At 37.6% G+C, this 24,684-nt stretch overlaps 1 long non-coding RNA gene across 1 annotated transcript in view; it reads left to right on the top strand.

The window, feature by feature from the left end:
• LOC106040935 (uncharacterized) overlaps positions 1 to 24,684 on the top strand; it is a 117,719-nt gene that overhangs the window by 4,348 nt on the left and 88,687 nt on the right. The gene's annotated exons all lie outside the window — the stretch shown is intronic.

Below are 24,684 nucleotides of genomic sequence, written 5' to 3'. Positions count from 1 at the left end.
CAAGAAACTTGGACAAAAATTTGAGATTTTTCTCCGTGGGACTGCTTAAGGCTAGAGTCCACCTAAAGGAAGTCATAAATATCTTTAAAAGTAACACAAGGTACTTCATAGTAATATGCTGATGACATTTAGCCGCTAATTCTAAATGTTTAGACAACTCCACAATGATTTGCTGTATTTCTGTAATTCACTGTTGAAACTGAGACAATCTGAGCTTAAAACATTTTGTACAGAAAATGTATGTTGCCTCCTAACTTAGTGAGTTAAAGACCAGAGTGCCAGTTGGGTCACACATACAATCTGGAGAAGGTGAGGGAAACCCAAGCTAGCAAGAAAATTCAAGACATCACTATTGAATTACTTCTTTCCCTTCTATATATAAATACATTCTTATGTATGAAAATATGGTTTCTCAGTATTGCTATCTTTGGTTGGTTAAGCCATCTGGTTCATCTCCTAGTTGATAACAAACCTGAAGGACACATTCTGGCTGCTGATAAAGAGAGCATAAAGTTAGATAAGGACAAGTTTGGTGTCTATATTAAGCAGGAGTCAAGAAAAGTAAAGGTTCTCTAGGAATTTTCAGTTATTTTGTAACAATTATTTCTAACTTAAACATCCTCCAGGCTTCCAGGCTTCCTTGATTTCTTAAATCAGTGAAGCTGAAAGAAGGGGGGGTGGGGGTGGGGGAGGGAAACCCCAGAATAAATAAGGTCTATTAAGAATGTCACTTTTTTGTTTTCTTTTTTGTTTTTGTTTGTTTTGCAAAAAAACAAACAGGAAGATTCACATCTTCATACTAGGTTACTGATATCAGCTAAAAAAGTGTTGTTTCATGTGTTAATAAGGCTGTGGAATGGTCTTGCCTAAGTTTATGAAAGACATGACTTGTATGTGGGAGGCCTAGTAAGTGCCAGACTATTTCCATCCACTTAATAATTTTATTTAACACAAAATTATCAGATTGTGTTTTCATTTTGTAAACTTGGTTTGTTGTTCTTCCGCACTGATTATGTACCTTATAAACTGCAGGAGAAAATGATCTTTGATAGATGATTGCAATCAGGATGATAATATATAATTTTGGTTAATCAGAGTTTGATTAATTTTGACGTTGAACTTAGAATAATCCTGTACTGGAAGAAAGCTGTTTGCTGTCATTCAAGATGAGTTATAATACAGAGTTAGGGGAATGCTTATTTACAGCTTCTCCAAACAGTGAGCTATAGCTTTCCTACACTTTGTCTAGAAAAGGTAAACAAGGCATAACACTGTATAGTGAATTCCACATTAGTGATATAAGTATGTATATTATATGAGATGACTGTAAATTGCCTGAGATCTCTGGAATACCTCCCAATTTTTTTATATGTTCCAGTTCCCAAAAGACTTCTGTGATTATTATTTTCTGCTTTGTTTCCCCATGTTACCTATAGTGCCATTCCTAAAAGAGTCACACAAAATGTTACTCTGTGGGCCAGAGTTATGTCCACTTTACAATCTATTGTTTACTGTATACCCGAGAGTCATTTTAAATTAGTAGTCAGTTGTCTTTATTCAGTATTGTAGACTTGCTTGTATTTCCTTATAATTGTCAAAGGTCATACTGAGAATGTATTTAGCTGGTCTTTTTGGCAGAGTTTTGTATTGGTATGATCTTTCTCCTCTTTCATAAATAGGAGAACCACATGTAGCCTGAGAGGTCATTATAAATGATACCAAGTGATGCACACTGCATATAATTCAAAGGGTGTATTAAAGAGATAGAAGAAAGGAACCAATAGAGTTACAATGGGCCGCTGACCATCATTAAAATCAAACCAGCTAATCCTGGCATTCATATTAATTTGAGAATAACTACTATAATTAATTGTTATTCACAACAAGCAGTGGGGGTATCCAAGTTTGGAGCTGACACAAATTGCGATGGAGTCAAGAAATACAATTTTAATTATAACATGTGTTAAACTCAAATTACAGGTTGCATTTATTTCTCCTGTATTCTCCTGAGCTACTTCTGTGGCCGTGTTTAACTTTATGTAAAAGGTGTGTATTCCAGTGCCAAATAGAATCACATCTACCTGTAACAGAAAAAAAAACTTATAATGCATTTCATTCAGTTTTATTGATCTAGATTTTCTTTTTTTTTTTTTTGCAGTTTTATACTGTAAATTTCAGCTGAACCGCCAGGGTTACAGAGAATAGGAGAAGTGATAAAGATACCTTTCAGTCACTTTCTGTGCATGCCCAATGCCCAGATAAATCCAGGGCACTGAACATCTGTTTTAAACCAGAGAGAGGCATGAAGGCTATTATAAAAGCACAACCTAATGCTCCCTTCTGGCCTCAGTGTTTGGTCTAGCATATAGATATTCTCATCTCTATTGCACATAGCTAGATAAAGCACACTGAAAATCTGTCATGGTAATATCACCATTTGCAATTATGACTTAGTGGAAAATTGCTATATGTTATGCATAAAGGTTAGCATATAGTGACAAATTGAAGCATGCTTTCAATGCCATTGGTTCTTGCAAAGCCAAAGAACACTGAAGGTCACATACAAGTTGAGCAACAGACATGAGATAGGAAATGCATTACAAGATTTATTGCTATTATAATAGCAGTGAGAAGCATTCCAGCCATAATTGTAAGAAACACTTCAGACAGTTGAGATGTTCCTAGTGATAAATGCTAACTTTGCTCATAGCTTTCAGATGCAGCACTTGCATGTAAATACAGAAGTCTGCACCAAAAAAAATAAGAAGCACTGTCTGATTTCTTGGTGTTAGAAAAATTTTAAACCTAGTAGTAGTAGAACTACTAGTACCTAGTAGTGAATTGTTATCACTAACTCTACAGAACTAAGCATGCTTTTGAATGTTTCTGTGTGGCCAGCTCTGAGGCCTTCTTACATTCCTGCTGACCTCAGGTGCTTGATGGCTATAACCACTATTGCCCTCAGAAATAAGAAGCTTCAGATTCCAAGGTCTCAATCAATGCATTCACTTCTCAGAGTTATGTGGACTCTCAGAGGTGCTTTTCAACACAAGAGAACATGGAATTATTGACTGATGATTACAAAGAAACAGGAGAACAATGTTCTAATGTAGATGTAAGCACAGGTATGATGTTTTTTGTTCTGATTTCAGAGTTCTATGGGACATTTTTTTTATAAACTGCAAAAATCTAGGGAAACTTTGGATCAGACTACATTAATTTAGAACACTAAAATCAGGAGCTTAGAGACTGTGTCTAGTTTTCTTAAAAAACAAACTAGAATAGTTTGAATACTTCACAACTCAATATATCTATACATATTCCAAAACACAAAATCCTCAAACTTATCTCCTGTTAAATCAAATCAGTAAAGTTTATGAGAAAGTTAAAAGTGAACTGAAGAATATATCACTAGAGAAACAAATATTGCCTAACAGGATCTGTACACTGACGTTGAGCAACAGCTCTCTAAAACTGGACTTGTACTAGCATGCTTTTGATGATAGAAAAGCAAACAAACAACAATAAAAACAAAATTAACTATACTCTTTAAATCAAGGAATACCAATGTTGCTATAACTTAACAATTTTTAATGAGTTTTTCTCAGTTCTGTACTCCAGATTTAAACCTGGTTCAGGTATCAAATTTAAAAGCATTGTGATTTTTCTGTGTCTCAACAGCAGCTGATTTATGTAAAATACAAACTGCCACAAACTGCTGTGTTGCCAGCATTCTCTGAACATTCTGGTATAGCAGGAACAGAAGGCAGCTTTGGCAAGAAAAAATACTAGTGTTTAGAGAAGTTTGCACATTTGAGTTTCTTTTATTTAAAAGCTATCAGCATATATGTCTCTGACTAGCCAAATAAGCTGACATCAAAGCATTGGATGGGGACTTTGGTGGGGGGAGAACCAGCATATCTAATTAGATTCAGGTTACTAGATTTCAAGGGAAGTGTATCTTCATTTATTCTTTCTTGCATGCTCACCAAAGATCTGAAGTTCTATTTTTACATTATGGATATGAATACTTTAAAGTAAAGAAAATAAGCTTTATATGGCACCAAAAAGGGTCCAGGATCCCCTTGCTAATGAAATAAGCTGCCTTGAATAGCACAGAAATCCACAAAAACATTTACATATGCCTTCTAGACCTATAAACTACCCACAGAGCGTGGAAAGATTTTCTTCTAAGAATGCCCAAATGAATTATAAAAGAATACTTTACTTTTATGTTCACATGGCCCATTAAATCCTTTTTAATGCAGTATTCTTTGGAATCAATAAGTTTTGAATGTACCAGAGAAGTAGAATAAGCTATGGTTTTCATCAAAAGGAGAGATTGTTATTCGTATATGTCTATTATAATCATTGACTTAGTCTTAACCTCAGTCTTAAAAATGTAGACTAGGGTTCTATTATTATTTAGGAAAACAGACCTTTCAGAAAAATCGGTCTGAATACTATGTTAGATATACTTTATCCATGCAGGCATTCCTGTTAGACTCTTTGTTTAATATGTTGCCTGCAAACCTTTCCGCCTTTCTGCTCGAGTTTTGCTTTTAATCACAGATTCTGTCAAAGACTGTATTGTTTTAATTCAGTCTCTATGTAGCACTAGTCTCAGTGAAAGACTACAAATGTAAACTCTGTTTTGGGACTAACCGTTGCAGAAGATCGTGCAAAGGAAATCATTTTGATACAGATAGACGTTTTTGAGAAAACCATTGCATTTCTACATCTCTCACACTTGGAAGATAATGTTGATCAGCTACTCTTGTCTTCCAGATCCTACAGCACTGAGAAATTAATGTCATCTAGTTCCCACCCAATATAAAAATCCATATTCATCAGTCTTCAATTTTTACACAAAGTCATTATTTTGCCACAATGAGACGATACCATTCTGCCTGAATTCAGAGCAAAATATGAGCTGAGAACTCTGTAATGACCAAAAACTCATTCCTCATACATAAGCAAGATACCTGTAATCTGCTGGGAGAGCTTCTTCATCCAAGAACTATACTCCTCTCCATCTCCCTTCCTCCATTTAGAGTGAGAAGTGTTATAATAGTGTATAAAATATTAGGACATGAAAATGGCACGAGGGCCTAGAGTCTAAAAAGATTTATTTGAGAAGCACAGAAATAAGTATTATTATTTCTTACGTATGCTGAAGGAAAGAGTTTTATCAACAGCCTTGCTCAGAATGACACTTGAGGCTGTAAGTTAACCTTTGTGCCAGAACTGGGATATGCAGACAGCACTCTCAGGGTCTCCTTTTGACATTTAAACCTCAAGCATAACCTTTGTTTTATCCTATGTATATGTATGCTCAAAGGATTTTATTTACTGGGGAAAAAAAATGTAGCCTCCTGTTAAGGCCTGGGGTAGTCAGTGTGGTTCCACAACATGGCAAGGGAGAGCAAGTTTTTTTTACAGCTGTACAAAAACATACACATATTTTCATTTGTAGCCAGAGACACAGTACAACAAGACTCCTCATGGTATTACACTTCAATTAAAGCAGAGGTGATCTGGAAAGAAACCATGAGCAGAATTTCTGGTTTTGTCACTGTGGTGGGCCAGCAAGAAAGCACCTACCAGCCACTCACACACTTCCTGACCCCCACAAGCCCTCCTGCCCCTCAGAGGGATCAGGGAGAAAATCAGAAGTGCAAAAGCAAGAAAACAATTATGGGTCAAGATAGAGATAGTTTAGTAAGTGAAAGAAAGAGGAAAAAAGCAAGTGATGCAAAGGCAATCACTTACCATCTCCCCCAAGCAGACTGATGCTCAGCCAACCTCTGACAATGGCCGCTGTAGAAAGATCATCCCCCAGTTTTATTGCTGAGCACGATCTTCTATTCATGGAATATCCTTTTGGTCAATTAGTGTCAACTGTCCCAGCAGTGTCACCTGTGAACCTTTTGCCCACCCCTAGCCCACTTGCTGGGAAGGCAGAATGAGAAATAGAGAAGACTACTAATAAGCTCTGACACCGTTCTTGGTTTAAAGTACGTATGTGTATATATATATATACACACACACACTATATATATAAATACACATATATACACACATATATATATTAAGTATATATATACTTATATATATACACATATATACTTGTATATATTACATATATATATGTGTGTATATATGTGTGTATATATATACTTTTATATATATCTATCAACCTCTAAGTCTTCCCAAAGAGGAGTTACATTAACAGAATAAAGTCTGACCTTAAAAATCTCTCATGAGGTTTTACAGGTCTTGAGCTTTGAGTTACTCGGGTACTGTCAGCAGCTGTTCTTGATGTTTACCTAGCCTGAACTGCCCCTGAACTGAATGTTTGCCACTCACAAATAAAAGGTTCTAATGAGTTTATTATTGGATTTAAAGTTTTCCTTTGGGGAATTTGTTTTCATACACATGCATGAGAATATTTTGCAATGTAATAACTCAGGATGCTCAAGGGTGGTCAGTTTCTGTTTTAAAAACTTCTGTAATGTTGCAAGATCTTTACTCAAAAGATCTCTTTACTCAAGATCCTTTTTAAGTGCAGGAACTGTTGCAGCTGAGAGACCTTGACTTTTGCCATCTAGTGCTACTTATCCTTTTTAGCTCAGCCACTGGCAAAGAAGGCCTGCTCAGAGCATATTTACAGAGACTGTAATAAGTTCAGAAATCTTTTTTTGAGGATGGAAAATAGGAGCTTGTATGTGGTGTTCTAGATTAGGGGCAGCTAATTTGTGAGTTTAAACAAGTCACTTTTTCACGGTCCATATTCAAAACCTCATTTCCATTAAAATCAGATGAAGCTTAAGATATTGCCAAATGTCTACCTAAGGCATGTAGGTATTTATGTTCCTATGCAAATGTTGGTAATTCATTTCCTAAAGCAGTTAGGCACATTAGAATTTTCTTGGCCTAGAACTCATAAATGTGACTGTTTCATTTTCAAGATGTAGACAGTTGTTGGCTTTAAGTCCCAATTACGGCTACCATCTGTAGTACCTTGGATTTTAACTACAAAACTCAGTATCTTATACTGAGTTTTCAAAAAACCTGAGCCACCAAAAAAATATTTTTTATAGTTTCACCTTGCAGCTCTCAGTAAGTCTCCTTTTTGTCTTACAAAATGATGAGACAAGAGGTAATTGTTAGGGAGCAGCAAAGGTGGCAGCTCTGCAAAGCAAGGTGAGCTGGGAGCCAAGGTTGACAGCCGGGCAGTGGGACAGTGCCCCACCTGCTGAGGGATGCAGTTGCAGAGAACTTGACAAGGGAAGGGCATCTTTGGGGACGGTGACCAGTCACAGACAGCATTTCGGTGACCAGCACTCAAGTCTGCAGTAACAAAGGAGATCTGAGATCAGGTACAAGGCTGAGAATAGACAGAGTTGCAACAGGTCAGATAAGAATAAAGGGCAAATGCCTGAATTAAATGCAGGCATTCTCAAACAGAATGGGAGCTGGAGGATGTGGCCAAGTCTCCCAATATATCTTTTAATGCAAGCATCTTTGAAGGTCTCACAGCTGCACCATATTACTGTTAGATTGTAGCACAGGCTATATGGTCTCTAAAGGGGCAGAGGAAGACATTGTAGAGCTTTGGGGGGGCGGCAAGGGGAGAGACAAGCAGAGAGATAAGCAGAACTCTGGCAGCTTTGCAGGTACTGTGAGTTTGAATAAACATGGAACTGATGAAGGCTTCATATCTGTTTAAGCAAAATTCAGGTTTACTATGGTGCCAGCTTAGGTTTTGGTAGAAGATAGACAAGTGAAGGTCTGGTAGTTTGCAGGAACATGTAGTAAATCTCTACTTTTTTTGTTCTGTTCAGCTGTTTTGCTATAGTATTTTCCTGGAGCTGCTTGCTTTCAGCTTGGATTCAAGTATGCAAGTCCAAACAAATCAAGACTTTGTGTTAATGATGAGCAGCACCAGGTTACATCACATCACTTAACAATACCATTTCTACTCAAAGGTTTCTTTGAAAAGTAAGCATGAGGGGTGGTGAAAGAAGAATGACAGAAACAAATGAATATTTCTTTACAAAAGTGTTTCTCCAACAAGGCTGTGTGAGAAAAACCTAGTCCTTGATTGCTTAAATATAAAGTTCTATCTCCAAAAGAGAGAAATTCATCAGAGTTGTTGGTTATTTGCTTTTTTAAGAATCAAGGATCTGCTTTCTATCAAGAGATTGTAGTATCAAATAAACTGTGAGTTATATTTGTTTTAATACTCCATTTTTTATACTCTTAATTTCTTCTAATCCATAGCAAAAGAGTAACATTACTGCCTCTACAAAATCTTAGTAAGATGAAAGCTGTTGCCTGGACCACAGGTGGCAGTACATGTTTAAGTATGAATATATCTAAGCAGCTTATGTTAGTAAAATATAGAAACTTAATCATTACTTGCTCTAGTTCAGCTATTCAGTATCAAATATTGTATATCTTAAACTGTATAAAGACAGGCCTGAGTTTGAAAGGCTGCAGTAAATATAGTGAAGTAATATTAGAGTACACGAGAATGAGATGTGTTTATGTCCTAAAGTAACTGTGATTCCAATAAGTAATGCTATAGAATGGAAAAAAGGTCCTCTGTATTACCTATTGTCCGAGTTCTGATTGCTATTTCTGGGCAGATGAATTAACTTGTCAAAGCTAAACATGGATTGATTTGATAATGGCCCCATTTCTACTCAGGTATATATAAGTTCCAGCATTTTTCTGATCTTTCTTTTTTTTTCCTTTAACTTTTCTAGTTAAAGTAGACAGTGGTTACTAGCAACCTTTAATTATAACTACCAGAGGCGACTCAAAATTTGAAGAGACCAGACTGTTCAAAATAAATGTATACTATCAAAATACTAGAAATCAGTCACATTCAATAGCAAATCATTAGTTTTGCCACCTGTAATAGTTAAATATTTTCACTTCTGTATCACAACTTACTACAACTGTCTGATGAATTCTGAGATATGAAGTTATTAAAAGGCTTGTAGCGAAGCTACACAGTGGGGGGGGAAAGTAGTAAGAGAGCAGCTGGATCCATATAAGGTGTGCCTCTTGTTAGACTTAGAGACAACTATAAGAACTACTAGGCTTTCTTTTTACTTCTGAAACTCAACCTTTGTTAGCAAAGTAACAAACATATAGGTATCCAAAGATAGTGATCCAAGGGGTTCCTTCTATCCACTTATCTTCGTAAATGAACAGATGCTACTAAACTGTTATTGTAGACTCTTCTGGATATTATTTACTAAAAAAAAAAAAAAAAGAGGATTATACATTAAAATAACTATGGTAGAATTTCTCTTCTCTAGAAGGGAATGGCCTTGAATTCAAGTTCTGCAAAATACATACGTTGCCTTTTCAGCTGGTTTTTCAATGTAAAGCAAGTAGCTAACTCACGGAACTGTTCTAAAGAAGTCGTATCACTTTTTCATATGTATTGCAATGACTAGATTACTAGACAACTGTATTTATACAGAATTTATGGTAAAGAGATTTTGTACTGTTATCTCAAGTAAGGAAGAATTTTTCTCCTTTTTTATTTTGTTCCCAGACCTTTATTTGAGAAAGTCCTATTTCTCCTCAGCATGTTTTGCAAGGTTAATATAAAATGAGCAAGGTCTTGAAAGATTAACTCTAAGACATACACTATGCAACCTTTCTAAGCATTTTCTCAATTTTTAGGTGTGTGTGTGTGTGTATTCAAGGAAGCTGAATGCACTGTTATGTTAAATATCACAGAATCATCTAGGTTGGAAGAGACCTCCAAGATCACCTAGTCCTACCAATGCTCTGTACAATGTAACTATTAAACATATCTGGTGGAAATATCTTACTAGACAATGTGTGATACATACTATAATTGCAATTACCTTCCCAGTAATTCCTGACAGCCAGTCACTTACTGATATCCAAGTGCTGGACTTGATATGCAATATCATTATACTTTCAACCTTTTCCTGCGTAGTTAACCTCCTGCGCAGGTTAACTATTTTTTTGTGTTGATGGTGCTTTCCCAGTTTATTTCATTAGTACTTCTGCCTTTTGTGCAATTGTCATTAATGAAAAATACAGCCACACTACCTCAGAAGAGACTGAGTTTTATTTCACTGAATAAAACATCATTCACTTCAGTCATCACCCTAGAAGATCATAATATATTTTCTCACTTTTTTTTATATCAGTTTACTTCGTATATAGGACAGCATACTCTACTCTTAGTATTTCTGTGGTTCCACTAGTCTTTTGAATTCCAGACAGGAGATCAACTTGCAGGTAATTTCTGTGGGTTTCTTACACAAACCTTACCTGATGCTCCAAGGGGGAAAAATACATTTGTCTTCTAGGAAAGAAATACACATGCATGCAGTCTCTTGAATACGAAGACACTACTATATCTAGAAATGGAGGAAATAACTTTTTTTTAATTAAAAGTTTTTGAAACTACTTTTTTTTTGGTGTTTCAGAAAGAAAATAAGACTTATTAATTTTGTAATAGAGTCAATTGTTTGAGAAACCTTATCCTTGGTTTCTGCAATTCAGAAAAGTTAAGGGCATGGAAAGCTGTTGCTGGAATATGGGTGTCCAGTGCACTGCTGTGCATGAGGGAGCAAATCTGCTGAATAAAATAAAAGCACATAGTAGACTTTTTTCTTCGCTCTTCTATAATTTATTCTCAAATGCTATATACAATTTTGCTATAAATCATTTAAATAAATTAATGATTCACATTGAGAAAAGAGATCATCCCACTAAGGAGAGTCTGTTTAGATTTTTAGTCTTAAATTCTGGTCCCTACTGGTAAACCAGCCTAAAAAAACACAAATGGTGGTATCATTCAGTGACCCAGAGTGTGTAAATTGCGATCCTAAATTCTAGTGTCATCTTAACCACTTCAAAGATTGAAGTTGTTTTTATTATTTAAAAAAAAAAAAAACACACCTTTTTCAGATAATTCCAGGGTAGCACTGCTCTATACTTTCAGATTAGCAGTCATGTATGTATATATATGTATGTATGTATTTTGGATACTTACTCCTCTGTTGTAAGTGACAAGTATTCTAATCAGAATTGTCAACAGATAGACAGGAAATGATAAAATAAGCATTAACTTATCAAACGGAATATTTGGCTTATCCTTGAGTTGTTTGATGGTGCCTTATGAATATACTAGAAGCAGAGCTTCCTGCTCCCATTTTTTTCTTATTAACCCACGCACACACCTCTGCAACTCTAAAAAAGACACTGCATCTTGTTAGAAGGTCTGACATGAAAATTCATAAATGTCTAGTTGTTGTGGTTTAACCCGGCCAGCAGCTAAACACCACACAGCCGTTAGCTCACCCTCCTCCCTCCCTCTCTGGGATGGGGGAGAGAAACAGGAAAGTGAAGCCTGTGAGTTGAGATAAAGACAGTTTATTAAGACAGTAAATTAATAATAATAATATTACTAATAATAATAAGGTGTACAAAACAAGTGATGCATAATGCAATTGCTCACCACCCGTTGACCGATGCCTAGCCTATCCCCGAGCAGCCAGCCCCCCCCACCGCGGCTAGGCACCCCCTATATATTGTTTAGCATGATGTCAGATAGTATGGAATACCCCTTTGGCCAGTTTGGGTCAGCTGTCCTGGGTCTGTCCCCTCCCAGCTCCTGCTGCACCCCCAGCCTGCTCGCTGGCAGGACAGAGTGAGAAGCTGAAAAATCCTTGGCTTGGTGTAACTGCTCTGCAACAATTAAAACATCAGCATGTTATCAGCACTCTACTCATCCTAATCCAAAACATAGCACCCTACCAGCTACCAGGAGGAAAATTAATGCTGTCCTAACTGAAACCAGGACAGATATCCACCCCTTATTCCATAACATTTATGTCATGCTCAGGTTACACTCTTTCCAATACATTCTAATTAATCACCATTTTCATTTATGGTACATAGCAATCATGGCAGTGATGACATACAGTATTATATAATAATTAACATAATACAATTCAACTCATGGGCTATTCTCACCCAGTATTAAATCCCCTTGAGGTACGCACTGGACCTCCCCATTCTTTTGCATTACCCACCAAGGTTCCTGAGCAAAAGCAATCCCACGAATGGGTTTGCCTTTTCCTGAGGCAGGAATAGCCCAGACTTTTTTACCCATCATGTTTCTTACATGCACTACAGGAACTTTATCCCCTTCTACAGTGCGTAACAAGTTTGATTGTTCAGGTCCAGCTCGGTTGGCAGATCCCGTAGTATTGACTAAGCAGGTGGCCTTTGCCAAATGTGTATCCCAATTTTTGAATGTCCCAGCACCCATTGCTTTCAATGTAGTCTTTAACAGTCCATTGTATCATTCAACTTTCCTGGAGGCTTGTGCATGATAGGGGATGTGATACACCCACTCAATACCATGTTCTTTGGCCCAAGTGTCTATAAGGTTGTTTCGGAAATGAGTCCCGTTGTCTGACTCAATTCTCTCTGGGGTGCCATGTCACCATAGAACTTGCTTTTCAAGGCCCAGGATAGTGTTCCGGGCGGTGGCATGGGGCACAGGTTATGTTTCCAGCCATCCGGTGGTTGCTTCCACCATTGTAAGTACGTGGCGCTTGCCGTTGCGGGTTTGAGGGAGTGTGATATAATCAATCTGCCAGGCCTCTCCATATTTATATTTCAGCCATCGTCCTCCATACCAAAGAGACTTTGACCGTTTGGCTTGCTTGATTGCAGCACGTTTCACAATCATGAATAACCTGTGCTATAGTGTCCATGGTCAGATCCACCCCTCGATCATGAGCCCATCTGTATGTTGCATCTCTACCTTGATGGCCTGAGGTGTCATGGGCCCATCGGGCTATAAATAATTCACCTTTATGTTGCCAGTCCAGGTCCACCTGAGCCACTTCAATCTTAGCAGCCTGATCTACCTGCTGGTTGTTTTGATGTTCTTCAGTAGCCCGATTCTTGGGCACATGAGCATCTACGTGGCGTACCTTTACAACCAGGTTCTCTACCCGGGCAGCAATATCTTGCCACAATACAGCAGCCCAGATGGGCTTGCCCCTGCACTGCCAGTTGTTCTGCTTCCATTGCTGTAACCATCCCCAAAGGGCATTTGCTACCATCCATGAATCAGTATAGAGATAGAGAACTGGCCACTTTTCTCATTCAGCAATATCTAAAGCCAGCTGAATGGCTTTCACTTCTGCAAACTGACTCGATTCACCTTCTCCCTCAGCAGCTTCTGCAACTCGTCGTGTAGGACTCCATACAGCAGCTTTCCATCTCCGATGCTTTCCCACAATACGACAGGACCCATCAGTGAACAGGGCATATTTCTGCTCATTTTCTGGTAGCTTTTTGTATAGTGGGGCTTATTCGGCACGGACCACCTCCCCCTCTGATGGTCTCCCAAAGTATTTGCCTTCTGGCCAGTTCATAATAACTTCCAAGATTCCTGGGCAACTGGGGTTTCCTATTCGAGCCCACTGAGTAATCAGTGCAGCCCACTTGCTCCATGTAGCATCAGTTGCATGATGTGTAGAGGGGACCCTTCCTTTGAACATCCAGCCTAGTACCGGCAGTCGGGGTGCCAGGAGGAGCTGTGCTTCAGTACCAACCACTTCCAAAGCATATTGAACTCCTTCATATGCTGCCAATATCTCCTTTTCGGTTGGAGTGTAGCGGGCCTCAGATCCTCTGTATCCCCAGCTCCAAAACCCTAGGGGTCAACCTTGAGTTTCCCCAGGTTCTTTCTGCCAGAGGCTCCAGGTGGAACCATTCTCCCCAGCTGCGGTGTAGAGCACATTCTTTACATCTGGTCCTGTTCGGACTGGCCCGAGGGCTACTGCATGAACTATTTCCTGCTTAATTTGTTCAAAGGCTTGTTGTTGCTCAGGGACCCATTCAAAATCATTCTTCTTACGGGTTACTTGGTAGAGCGGGTTTACAACCAGATTGTAATTTGGAATGTGCATTCTCCAAAACCCCTCGACACCTAGGAAAGTTTGTGTTTCCTTTTTGCTAGTTGGTGGAGACATAGCTGTTATTTTGTTTATCACATCCATTGGGATTTGATGACGTCCATCTTGCCATTTTATTCCTGAAAACTGGATCTCAACATGGACACTAGTGAAAGAAAGTTATAGTTGAAAAGTAACTGCTCATACAAGTCAGTGTTTAATTACTTTTCAGAATTAAGTTTTAAAGCTTATCAATATACTAAGATTGGTTTAGATATACTTCTACAGTTTGAAACTTTTGGAAAAATATGATGAACCTTTTCTCTAATTCATTTACAACTAAAATACTGCATAAATGTAACATATAATAGAATTTTAATAGGAATTAATCCACCTCAAGGTCTAAATATGTAAGTCTTTACTCCTTGGCTAAGCCTACAGAGAGCTTGCCTGTTTGGCTAAGTACAGAAATGGATTATAGGAACAATGGCTGCTGGCCTCTGGGACTCAAATTTCAAGGTGTTCCACAAAATTCTTTTTTCATTTATGTCTAGTTGTGTGCTAGGTAAGTTCCTTAGGTGCCTACAAATACCTATGTAGATAGGTATTTGTCATAAACCCCAGACTCTGTATTACCTAAAGTCTTAGCCTGTTGGAGTCAGAAACTAACCATTTCTGCTTAATTGCCCTGAGAGGACTCAGTTCTGTGTATAAAGGCGTTTTGAGTGCTACTGATTATACTCCCGTGGGACTCAGTTGAGAAGAAAACCCCAAATTGCCATCTAATTGATATACATGAAAACACCAAATTGTCATCTAATCGATATGCATGATGACCTGCATTGCATTCCAAGGAAGTAACTGCGGTGATCACAGAGATGGTGCTTTTTGATTGATTTTGGTGTGAATGGCTGAATTCTCAGAATGGCAGACTGCAGCTGGGAGGCACAAACAGTGCTAGTAGCTAGCATAAATAGCAAAATGTTTTGAATCTTTTTGATGAAACACCACTGAAATGTCTAAAATATGAAGCGGGTCAGTTCCATTAATAACAAAATAATAACATTAATCCTTTATTCTAGAAAGAATTTCTGAATGAAGTTCCTTCAATTTAGTTAAGTGCCTGACTGTACTTTTTAAGGGCCAAAATCACTAAAATAAATGACTTTTCTCTCCATTCAGAGTGATACTGTGGATACTGCATAGGAAGTCTTGATGCTTCACTGACTTTTTTTTTCTTAAGTCTTTTGATACACAGTTTTGATCTGTGCATGTCTTGCACTGGTATCCTAATTGTAAGTAAAGTCATTAAATGTCCTACTTCTGAATCACTGGGCTGCAGACAAAAAAAAAAAAAAAAAAGAAAAAAAAGTAGGTATTGAACAAGAAGTGGAATTTACTGTACTGTTATTCTGTTATTTTTAAACAATTCTAAAGAGGTTATCTGTGACTGAGCCTGAACATCTGTGCTCGTAGAAACAAAGAAAAACAAACAGATAACCAATGTCAGACAAAATAGGCTTTTGACACCGTTCCCCACAACATTCTCCTCAAGAAACTGGCTGCTCGGGGCTTGGACTGGCGTACGCTTCGCTGGGTTAGAAACTGGCTGGATGGCCGGGCCCAGAGAGTTGTGGTGAATGGAGTCAAATCTGGTTGGAGGCCGGTCACTAGTGGAGTCCCCCAGGGCTCGGTACTGGGGCCGGTCCTCTTTAATATCTTTATTGATGATCTGGATGAGGGCGTCCAGTGCACCCTCAGTAAGTTTGCAGATGACACCAAGCTAAGTGCGTGTGTCGATCTGCTCGAGGGCAGGAAGGCTCTGCAGGAGGATCTGGATAGGCTGGAGCGATGGGCTGAGGTCAACTGCATGAAGTTCAACAAGGCCAAGTGCCGGGTCCTGCACCTGGGCTGCAACAACCCCAAGCAGAGCTACAGGCTGGGAGATGAGTGGCTGGAAAGCTGCCTGGCCGAGAAGGACCTGGGAGTATTGGTGGATAGTCGGCTGAATATGAGCCAGCAGTGTGCTCAGGTGGCCAAGAAGGCCAACGGCATCCTGGCCTGTATAAGAAGCAGTGTGGCCAGCAGGTCGAGGGAAGTGATTGTGCCCCTGTACTCAGCTCTGGTGAGGCCGCACCTCGAGTACTGTGTTCAGTTTTGGGCCCCTCGCTACAGGAAGGACATGGACGTGCTCGAGCGAGTCCAGAGAAGGGCGACCAAGCTGGTGAGGGGTCTGGAGAACAAGTCTTACGAGGGGCGGCTGAGGGAGCTGGGCTTGTTCAGCCTGGAGAAGAGGAGGCTCAGGGGCGACCTCATCGCTCTCTACAGTTACCTGAAAGGAGGCTGTAGAGAGGTGGGGGTTGGTCTATTCTCCCACGTGCCTAGTGACAGGACGAGGGGGAATGGGCTAAAGTTGCGACAGGGGAGTTTTAGGTTGGATGTTAGGAAGTACTTCTTTACCGAAAGGGTTATTAAGCATTGGAACGGGCTGCCCAGGGAGGTGGTGGAGTCACCATCCCTGGAGGTCTTTAAAAGACGTTTAGATGTAGAGCTTAGGGATATGGTTTAGTGGAGTACTTAGTGTTAGGTCGGAGGTTGGACTCGATGATCTTGAGGTCTCTTCCAACCTAGAGAAATCTGTGAATCTGTGAATCTGTGAAAATACTTTAAGCCCAAATGAGTCAGAACTCTTCTCCTGCATGTTTTGTAGTATACTGCATTATTCAATGCAGTAGTGAAAGAGATTAACATGATCAACATGAGGGGGAAAAATGGAAGACAAAAATAAAGCATGTCATGTTCTTCTGCCCTTGTTGATTCTTTGGCCAGCTCATGCTTCTGTTGATAAACAAGTATATCTTCTCTGTAGTATATATATATATATATTTTATTTAGTGTATTTTGTTTCCTGTGCTAGACCATACTACCTATCATTTGCTACACTGTTCAGGTGGAGGTAATAATCTATTACATATATAACAGTGATAAAGTCTTGCAAACTGACGTGCATTACCAGTGAAATTGCCTTCTCTGGAGATACTTTAAAAGTAAGTTTCTGTGGGATAAAGGGAGATGAAGGGTATTTCTCCTTGTTTGGGTATTCCAATAAACTAGGAAAACCTAGTTCTATAACTTAACATGCAAATTTAATGTGGTAACAGCTTGCAGCAAGTGTTATTTTCTAAAATGAGTTAATTCTGTTACTGAAAAATATCTAATAATACATTTTAAAAAAGACATGTTCCAAAGCACCACGTCCAACCTTTCCTTAAACAGCCCCAGGGATGGTGACTCTACCACTCCCCTGGGCAACCCATTCCAATGCCTGACTGCTCTTTCTGAGAAATGTCTCCTAATTTCCAACCTAAACCTCCCCCAGTGCAACTTGAGGCCATTCCCTCTAGTCCTATCACTAGTTATCTGTGAGAAGAGGCCAACCCCCAGATACCCCACACCTTCCTTTCAGGTAGTTGTAGAGAGCAATAAGGTCTCCCCTGAACCTTCTCTTCTTCAGACTAAACAACCTCAGTTCTCTCAGCTGCTCCTCACAGGACTTGTGTTCCAGACCCTTCACCAGCTTCATAGCCCTTTTCTGGATGCATTCCAGGGCCTTGATATCTTTTGAGGGGCTCAAAACTGAACCCAGTACTTGAGGTGCGGCCTCACCAGAGCAGAGTACAGGAGGACGATCACCTCCCTGGTCCTGCTGGCTACACTATTCCTGATACAAGCCAGTATGCCATTGGCCTTCTTGGCCACTCGGGCACACTGCCAGCTCATGTTCAGGCAAGCATCAATCAGCATCCCCAGATCCCTTTCCTCTGCACAGTTTTCGGGCCACTCTGTCTCAAGCCTGTAGCGTTAAATGGGGTTGTTGTGGCCAAAGTGCAGGACCCGGCACTTAGCTGTATTGAACCTCATCCCATTGGCCTCTACCCGTTGACCTATCCTGTCCAGGTCCCTCTGCAGGGCCTTCCTACCCTCTGTCAGATTGTCACTTGCCCCATATTATATATTCAATATATCGATATTTCTATGGATATGCTAAGGCTTTCTTTTCCCTGCCCCTGTTACCTATTCTGGATTACTCTTGTTTTAGTTTCCAACTTCAGAGCATGGGAATTTTATGGCATCTGGAGTCCTGTCACTTTGAAAAATTGCCATTTCAGGCACCTATGCTCTCCTTTAATTCTTGTTGTCTGGGCTGGAATTTGATCCTGAATAACCACTTGATCAAAAAGAAATTACCACACTGTATTACTGACAGACTGAGCTGCTGGTGGCAGAGCAGTATTGGGAAGTAGACCTGGTGGCTCTATACTCTAATGGTGGGCTGATAAAGCTGGATAATTTCAAATTACAAAAAGTAAGTCTGATCTCCAGAAATACTTTCCATCAATTTATCAAGTAGTAGCCAGGGTCAGTGGACAGTGTGACAGTAGATATGGGCTAGTCTAATGAAGACACATGGCTGAATGATGGAGAATGAAAAGGCAATCAGTTGGCAGCAACTTAACATCATGTAAGACAGAAATACTGTCTGCTGGCAAATTTGTAACCTGACATTTCTGGAAGCTAGATACAAGTTGGTGATTCCAGTGTGCTTCTTAAACACAATTCTAAAATGAGAAAGAAAAAAGTTTGTTCTTTCCCAAGTGGTCCCTTAACTGCAAGAACAAGATGTAACAGACGTGGTTTCTGAAATTAATATCTAACTTTCAGTGAAGCACAAATTCTGCCCCAATAAACATTGCAGTTGCAGATGATGCTTAACAATGAAAGCTTCAGCACAGTTTGTGCATTTTCACTGCCTTTTAATGCGAATCAGTGTAAATTGCCAGCTCACTAGAAACCTTGGATCATCAAAATCGCAGTACCTGAGGGGATGCCCTTTCTTATTCTACTGAAGTTCTGTTGTACCCAATGTTTCTTCTAAGGTGAAAAACGAAGTCTAGAAACCAGCAGACCAAAATAATGACTGCATCACTCTATTTCTGCTGAAAAATTTTATTTTCTCTGGTCATAAAACCACCTAATGATCCCTAGCTAAGAACAATTTAGCAATGTGTGTTTTATATAAAGGAACACAATATTTAGATCTATTTTTTTGTTGTTTTGTTTTGTTTGTTTGTTTTTGCTTTGCATTACAAACCTAAAATTAAAGAATATTGCCCTGTTTTCAAAATCATGCCATACTCAACAATTATAATGTGACAATTAAGGACCTTTATGGAGCTTTTCATTTCAAAAGTGTTGTGACAATTTTTCAGCTTTATAAACATTTCTGTCCAGACAAAAATAGAGGGCCATTCTTTGAATTGTGCCTCTGAGCGATGTAGGAGGTACAGAATAACTTGGAAAAAGAAACAAAGTTGGCTATATAAGCAATCTGTTGTTAAGCCTCTGCTTTAAATGCTTTAAATTGCATCCACAATTTTTTTGCTCATTTTGTGTAAATTCATCTGATTACCTAGCAGAGATTTCTTTAGTAAGACCAAGATATGCTTCTTTAAGAAAAAAATACATGGGTACTAATTGAAAACTGTCAGTGGTTGTCTTTTTGAGAAGCAGTCTTAAAACTTGAAAGAAGAAATTCAGAAGGACCAAGAGTACATGCTTAGAATTATGTGGAGTATATATGTGTATGATAGGGAAGCATTACTGGAAGTTTAACATTTTTAGTAGAAGCTGTATGACAAAACTCTATGCAATTTCTTCATAATGCTTCATACTTTTTGGTCTGTATCACAAGTGGCACTCACCAAGTTTTGCAGGGTTTCCTTTTTCTAGACATTTCCAAATAGCATAGTTATGTCCTTTAATTCGTTGCTAGTTAATCATACAAATTTTATATGGCATCAATCAGAATTCAACAAATAACTAAATAACTCAAAAGTTAGAAAGCAGATGTAAGCACAATGTGAAGTAATACATATTAGTGGTACCTTTATAAAATTCAACTATGTTCCATGTGATAGTAGCAACTTTCCAAGTATCAACTTGCTCAAACTACCAGATAAAGTGAAAATCTATAAAAACCTCTGTAGAACTGCTCCATTTTAAAATGGTACTTTTCTAGGGGATTCTCATAATGCTTCAAACTCTGTAATGATTTTCTTCACAGTCCTCAGCAAATTAGTCAGTTCTTTTGATAAGAAATCAATGGTTCTTGTGTCAACTGTATAAACAGAAAAAATATACTTTGATTACTGGAAAGATTTTTAACTTTTGGGGGGGCTGCTTTAAAAACTTGAGGATTCCTTTAAGCTTATGAATTCATAGCATTTTCTTTCATAATATCTTATGCTAAAATGTCTAGTAAACTGTCATTTAGTACTCTCTGGGCATTTTAATGTGCTTTCAGTAGCACCTTTATGGATATGTAAAATTTTGATTATAAATTATTATAATGTGGAACTCAGTAAATCAATTCATGTAGCTGTGTCAAATGAAATACCTTTAGTTATACCTATCTATGAGTTCTGAATACCTGGAATATTGAAGGAATATGTTGAATATCAAACAGATGTTTCTGTGACCTTTAAATGTTTTCTGCTGTGGTACGTGTGAGTTATTGGCATTATTCAATGTATTTTCATTGAAAATTTCAGCACGCAATTGCAGACAGATTCTAAGAATTGAAATAGTGCAGGTGACAAAAGAAAGGGTGAAAATAAAGTGAAAAGTAAAATGAAATATGCTGAATTTCATGCAAACTGTGAAATTATTTGAACTTCATTTAAATAAGTAAATAGAATGTTTTTTTCAGAACTGCAACATTCCCACGTACCTTCTATGACCCACTGTTTTGATCCTATTTGACCTCTGTGTGCTTCTTAAACATGCATTTTTTTGCTGGTGCTTGAAGTCATGGCCTCTAACTTTTTGCACAACTGCAAAGCAAGTCTTGGTGTGTTATGGAACTGAATAAGATGTTACAGCACAAAGGTATTTTGCTTTTGCTTATTTCAGATTTGATGTACCAAAAGTTTTCTCCTAAGGTATCTTTACCTGGTTTCCATTTTGGTTATTGATTTTTACTGTACTCAACAGCTAACTAAAACAAATAGGTAAAGAGAACAATCTTGTCAGGAAAAAGTGTGAGTTCTAGAAGACGTTAATATATCTTTTTCATTCTGTGTATTTACTTGTACCATTAATGAGGCCTGATATTCCCACCTGGCAATTACTTGACATAAATTAAAATAATTTTAATTACTCCAAGAAAGATGATTGATTAGGGCTACCTGATTTTTTAATTGCATGTTCGTTCATTTAGAACCTAATACAAATGATTTTTTTTTTAATTTCTAAACTTTTAACTTATTTTGGAGGAAGACCAGAAAACTAGAAACTATTTGTTTTACAGATATAGCCTACGGTCTTTGTTAGCAAACCTTTAACTTCATGTTAAAGTTTATATTACGTTTGTTAGTAAAAATGTATTTGCTGTGTCACCATAATTAATTTTTGTTTCTTTGGAAGCATTTGAACTGGAGATTTTGGCGTCAGTGGAACAAATTGTGGAAGTTAGGAAAGGACCTTATACTTACCATTCAAGTACTTCCATATGCCACAATACTGCAGGTACAGCAGAACTGTTCCTCCCATTTTTGAACTGAAAGGCATGCTAAGAAAACATGTTGGAACTAAATTAAATGCACAGATATATACTTATGTGACTAACTTTAAAATGCACCTAGACACTTCAAAATAGCTATAGACACATGAGCCTTCTTCCTCCATCTCCTTTCGATGGAAAACTTCATAGTGTGTTTGCTTTTTGTCATGCTATGCAAGTGAGTTTTCACCTCCATAGCAATGGTTCTGACCATAGAAGGCTAGTAATTCTGCTCTAGTATGCGTTACCATCTGGTGTCCAATTAGAGAATTACAACACGTGTATCTATATACAGCATCTATGTACATACAGACATCTACATATGTACATGTAAGTTATACACATTTTTAATGCATTTCCATCTGGTGTCTGATGCTAAAATTATACCTAGTGAGTGAGAGTTGGAATCCTGTCACTGAAACTCACCATGGCAAGGTCTTGCTTAATTACAAATTAAAATAAATAAATAAATAAATAAATATGTACCAGAAGCTTTTGTTAAACCTAATGTTTTTATTGATGAAATACAAAGAACATTGTCCCAAAGACTCAAAGGATGTTTACATGGTGGAACTATTGAACCAGAACTTAAACCTTTTGGGCTTTGATTTTTGGTTTGTTAAAGTAGTTTTCAATCCTTTTTTTCCTGTACTAGAGTCAGTAACTGTGATTTGACATATAGGTAGTAGTTAAGACCATTGGTTACTCTCCAATGTGCATTGTAGTTCTGAAAGAAGTTATATACTTATGGTAAGTTAACCACACAATAAGTAATACTGGTGGTTTATATTTGTTATAAATTACTACTGAAACTCAAGAATTTGTATTCCAAATTTATAGACATCTATCAGTTCATGTGAAGGAGTGTTGGTTTTTTTTTGTTTTGTTTGTTTTTTTCCTTGACTTCTGAATTATGTATGAGAAGCTTTATTTATCTCATTGTATTTGAGAGTGGAAAACACAAAATACTGTTTTTCTACAGGAAAAGTCAGTCTGGAAATGTGACTGTTTAACAATAGTCAGTTGGGACAATCTTTTTACTAGTCTTTCTAGTTGGGAACAAAACTGAAAGGAGAAACAAATTGGGTTGCCCATTGTTCTGACAGACATCTGCAAGCATAGAAATCTGAGGGGAAAAAATTGTATATCAGTATCAACACTAGCATGGAAGTCCACAGTCTGTGTGGAATAATCATGGAATCACACAATGATTTGGAAAGGACCTTTAAAGATCATCTTGTTCCAACTCCATACAGTGTGAAAGAGACTGAAACCGTCATCAAAACCTGCATTACATATAAATACCATTGGTAATTCATATTGTACTCACATTAACTCCACAATAATTCATCTTGATTAATATTGTTATGAATATCAAAGACATTAATAATGATTAACTTATTTATTGCAGCATCTTGCTGACTGGGATAATGTTTTGTAAAACTGGCACTAGCATTGTGCATCTGTCTTTGCTATTTATGTAGACCTAGGTGCAGAATAAATTGACTGCTACAGCTCTAAAAATGTAGGCTTCATGAGTCTGTCTTTTTTCTGTGCCTGATTTCAAATTCAGTGGCACTTGCCAACGGGCTTAGGGAATGCCAGATGAGTTTTTCTTCATTTTGTAAGGTTTTGTTACATATCAATGTATTTTTGTTCCTGAATATAGACTAGTTGAAAGTGAGGGGCTTAGCATATATACATTAGATGTATTTTCCAAGAGTCATATTAAAGACATTACACAAGTCAGGAATTTTCTCAATTCACATTGCTCAGCATTGGATTTTAAAAGATACTTCAATGTCTTTGAAATTATCTAAGCCACTCAATAGGACACTCAGATATAGAGAAAATTAGTCAACTTTGCAAGACCAACATCTGAAACTGGAATGTACATGGTGTCTTGCATAAAAATGGAAAAACTATCTGCTCTAAATAATTGATTACTTTTGAAATACCTGTTAGGGAGAAAAAAATGTACTTTTTCAATCGTAGTAATATCTAGAAATCAGCTATCTTTGTATTTTCAGAGGTTGTATAAATATTAAGGACTTCAATTTCTTTAACATGTTTTTAATAGAAATTATTCACAGATACTTTTCTCAAAATAATGAATTGAACAAAATATTTCCCTTTTTGTTCCTTTAAAAGATATTTTACAAGGATTTTACATAGGAACAAACCTTATTCATGAATGAAAGATTATTTCAAGAAAAGTTAAGTAGATGAATTCTAATGATAGGATTGGAATTCTTTCTTAGGTATCAGCAAAAACATGACATGCATTGTGGCTTATTATTTCTATAATTAAATATGATTAAGAGGCAAGGAAGTAGTACAACTATGGTAAAAGAAATGCCTGCTATTTTATATAGAGGAATAATTAGATGTGCTTTAGACAATTCTGAAAGCTGGACAGCTGGTTGTGGTGGGGTGTTCATTTGCTTTCTCAATACAGTATTCAAAATCTGTCAAATATATTGTTAAATTACAGTTTTGTTTTTTTTTTTCCTGCTTTAACTCAGAAGTTTGATAATAGACCCAAGCTCAAAACCACACTAAAACTAATGCATATTCCAGTAAACAATTACTTTTTTTTTTTTTTAATGGAATAGTTATACATTTACAAGTGCAATTTTAAGGGTGTCTTCTCCTAGCTTCTGAGGTTTTACATCTGCAGTCTAAATTCTTCAGTTAAAAAAATCCTGAAAGATGGCAAAAGAGCCCTTTGGTGTCCTTGAGTATATCATTTTTGCATTAGAAGTGTAACCTCTTGACACTGCTCCCACAGACAATCTAACATCAGCTATAAGAGCACAGAAGCTACTGATATTTGTTTCTGGTATAAAATTATCCCACTGAATGAAGCATGGAGATAATTGATGTCAAGGAGGTGTCTCAAAGCTATTATAGTTCATATGGTTCCTTTAGAGTTCAGCTAGCCTCACTGCTTATGGGATGCCTTTTTAGGTAATCTAGCAGTATATAATTCTAAATTTATTTATTTATTATAGTAGAACATTTTCGTAAAATAGTGAAAGAATTTCCTGACTCATCTCAAAATCAGCTGCTCAGTATATG

The sequence above is a fragment of the Anser cygnoides genome, chromosome 5 (genome assembly GCF_040182565.1).
Source record: "Anser cygnoides isolate HZ-2024a breed goose chromosome 5, Taihu_goose_T2T_genome, whole genome shotgun sequence".
Classification (NCBI taxonomy): domain Eukaryota; kingdom Metazoa; phylum Chordata; class Aves; order Anseriformes; family Anatidae; genus Anser; species Anser cygnoides.
This window is presented reverse-complemented; position numbering and strand designations above follow the sequence as displayed.